At 41.9% G+C, this 3,721-nt stretch overlaps 1 long non-coding RNA gene across 1 annotated transcript; it reads right to left on the bottom strand.

Annotated features, from left to right (window-relative positions):
* Positions 1-2,466: 2,466 nt before the first annotated feature.
* Positions 2,467-3,510, bottom strand: LOC119288750. Its single transcript, XR_005141269.1, has 4 exons — positions 3,453-3,510; positions 3,257-3,390; positions 2,798-3,157; positions 2,467-2,508 (listed from the first exon to the last, which is right to left on the bottom strand). It is a non-coding gene; the product is annotated as an uncharacterized LOC119288750 (long non-coding RNA).
* Between the last annotated feature and the right edge of the window lie 211 nt (positions 3,511-3,721).

Below are 3,721 nucleotides of genomic sequence, written 5' to 3'. Positions count from 1 at the left end.
CGGGCTAGCTATGCAGGAGAGATAGACGATGGCCAACAGAGAATTTAGAGAAGCACATAACAAAAACTGCAACACAAGTTCTATCTAATGAGTACTGACAGATGTGAGCCTCTAAAACATTGTGGTGGCATCTCACCTTCATAACAACACTATCATCATATAGTCATCATCATATTGCAAATATAAGGGAAGGGAAAGGAGTTTGCAACCTAGTACTCCCATTGTCAGGGAGCAAGAATGTGTGGAGGCATTGGGGCTTCAGTTATTCCTCTTTCATCTACTCATGTGCCGCATCCGCGAGCCGCAATACAGCTAGGCAGGCGCACATGGTTCGCACTCCGTCGCCTTGCCAAGAAACCTAGAGGCGGACATGAGAGCAAAATTAGGAAATGGTGGAGCTTAAGATCCACATGGTAACAACAATCTGTCACCACTTGCATATTTATCATTTTTAGTGATTGTTTCAATAGAAACCTACATCCACAATTGTATCATCTTTAGTGATTGTTAACATGAACAATAAAATTTCAAATAAACCAAGCTACAACACTACATAAAGGTATACAAACTGAAAATAATATTGTACCCTTTTGAAATTAAGGCAGTAGTCCAGATTATGTCTAATAGCATAATGATGGCGACATCTATATAGCTACGATGGATATTATATGCGGTAGCGTGAATAGCTGGAGCTCGGGGAAAGGCAAGCATGATCAACTCCCTCAGAAAATATTCCATTGTGTTCATGTCATATGAGCAAAAATAATCTAGTTTTCAGAGTTTACTGCATCTGCTTCCGCTGCAAATTAAGTCCCCAACGAGTAACACATCACTCTATGACGAATCATCAAGCACTGATGCCTTGCATAGCCATGAACTGGCATCGATGCCATCCTCGTCAAAATAGCATGAATAAATCAACATAGTGAGATGGAAGTATATTAAATTAAGAAAATATGTCACCATTATAAAAAAAATATCCAACTTCCTTGTTGTAATTGATCCTAGATAACCGAGACTACATGGATAATATACATGTGTAAGCGACCGCGGAGCTTTGACAGCCAATAATATTTTAGTGTCCTGCAATCAGGTCCTTTTTCCTCTACAGACACAGTACGTGAGAAATTTTGGAATATATATTCACTAAACAAAATACTTTATAAAATAAGACAATTGACAGTAATAATTCGAGACTATAAGCCTTGCTATACAACCCTACAATTTAGTGAGTATTGCATACATGTCATTCTTTCTTGGATCAATCTCATAAAAAAATACAAATACAAAGTAGAGAATGACCATCAATTTATTACTCTAATCTGCTGAGACAAATAAAAAGTGAGGCATAAATCAGTAGAAAACTGATGTGTTATTTCGTATAGACCACCAGTTTATTTTTTAGGTTGAAGTTTTCCAACTAAAGAAAGTAGAAAATGAAATTGATGAGCGATTAAATAGTACAATCAAACCTTCTCTTTGACACTACTTTGTTTCAAGTCGATAGTGTTTGACATGGATGAACTTGATTGGACAATGGTAAGAGTTGTAGCAGGAAGCTATAAACCATACCAAGATCAATTATACTGTCCAAAAATGTGATCATCAGTGTGCAAAAAATAGGGAATCAATTATACAGTTCAAAAATGTGATCATCAGTGTGCAAAAAATAGGGAATCTTAAAAAAATGGAGTTCAAATTTGAGAAGGATCTTCAGCTGTCGCCCAACCGCTACCGCCTGAAGAGGTGCAGGACCAGCCAACCCCACATATGGACGCAATGGTCAACGGCCAGACCGCCCAAACGCACCGTTACTTCAACAGAACCATCTCACTTCTCAAGCTCATCGTCTCCTACTGTCGAATGCCAAGATGTCTGTCTACCTATTTGGTATTGGAGTTGCAGGGAGTGCCTAATTTTTATGTATCTAGCTTGCTTCACTTTTCTTCAGGTTCTAGCTCACAACTAAGTAATCTAATGCAGAAAGTTGATTAGTGTGTTATCTCTGCTCATATGTTTTTCATAACCAGACTTTTACATAATGCTACATTTTTGGAATACTGCATGAGATGATTCTTTTGAAGATGTCGGGCACACGGAGCACATCTGCCTTGCCATGGTGCTAAAAACTGCCGATGGTGCTCTAATCTGCAACACCTCGCTACTAACCTTGGAAACAATGCCTCTACTCCTCTACCTAGAAAAAATCTTCCTAATTAAAATCCCAATCCAGATAAAAAAGGAATATCGTTCTGGATTTGGAACGAAGAAAGGGTTCTTGGATCCAGGAGAACAAAAGGCGGACGAACCACATGTGTTCATTTAGCTGATGAGAAGATCAGATAAAGGGAGTAGTACCTACTGAGCGGAAGCGCGGCGGCCATACGATGGCTCGCTTAGGGAGGCTGGTTCCACTAGCTGTGCCACCAAGTCATGGTGGTATCGGCCGCTCAAGTTCAAGGTTGGGGTAGGAGGGCAAGCTTGTTGCCATGGCACTGGTCTGGGTCGCTAGGAAGTGTAAAGGAAAAAGTTAAAACCCTTGAAATTTATCCACTGAAAATTAATATACATACATACAACAGGGAGTTAAAGTCCAAAAAAGTGATCAAAAAAATGTAATAAAAAAATGCATAGTTGAACAGTTTCTGAAATCTCTAGCAGTTGATTTGTTCGGCCATATGAAAATACATGTTAGTAGAAGACAAAACACACAATGCTTGAACAGAAGGTAAAATTAACACCAAAAATTCAGTAAGCAGATATTGCAAGTCACTTGTGAATGAACTGCCAAACATACCTGCGAAGGGTGTATTTGCTGAGCATTGAACATAATGCCATGGTCTAAACTTTTAGATCACTAAATGCTGACTTGCATAATGTGGCAACCATAGTAGATCCAGCATAATAATATTTTCCAAGGACACTCATATCTTCCGTAGGCAAGTCACATGACCTACAGATGCAATATATTGTGTGTGTGCAAGTCATATAACTGAAAGAGGTAATATATTGTACATATAAGTAAAAGTTGACTGCATGCTAAATGTGAGGAAAAAAGAATCAATGATTACACATGAGCATAAAATGGAATTTGCCTTCCCTTGCAACCTGCTTGGATTTTCATCGAGCGCCTTGTATGCATGTACACAAAAAAAATCTGCCAGTGCAACACAAAGATGGGAAATTTCAGGTATTATATCAAACAAAGGAATGCATAAGAGAGGAGAGCAGGCTAATCAGGAGGGAGAGAGAGTACCTGAAAGAAAGGGATAGAGGTAGGAAGATTGGGGTGATGAAACAGAGCCCAGCCAGTGGACGGGGCATGGCTTCTCCTTCCTCTCGTCTCCTTCACATCATCCCTCTCTCTATCTTCTGCGGGTACAGGAGGATCTGGCAGCGAGAGTGGATGTAAGAACGAGAACTGGAAGAGAGAGAGAGAGAGAGAGAGAGACCTGGACGGAGTGGATAGATGGGGGCGGGGAGGCGCCAGCTCCTTCCGTTTCGGGTTCGTCGTCATCGCCGGGGAGCACGACGGCGAGCACCCCGAGCACCAGCGCGGCCTGCTTGGCGGGGATCTGCAGCGCCTCCGCCTACTACTGCTGCTCCCCACCGCCACCGCCGTCATGCTCCTCGTCCTTCCTCCTCTGCTGCTAGTCGTCGTGGGGGGGGGCGCTCTGCTGTGGCGGATCTGGCCGCCGACAGCGCCGTTCGAGGCGGTGGG

Source organism: Triticum dicoccoides, chromosome 4A (genome assembly GCF_002162155.2).
Source record: "Triticum dicoccoides isolate Atlit2015 ecotype Zavitan chromosome 4A, WEW_v2.0, whole genome shotgun sequence".
Lineage (NCBI taxonomy): Eukaryota > Viridiplantae > Streptophyta > Magnoliopsida > Poales > Poaceae > Triticum > Triticum dicoccoides.
Note: the sequence above shows the minus strand (reverse complement) of the source record. Positions and strands in the feature narration are given on the sequence as shown.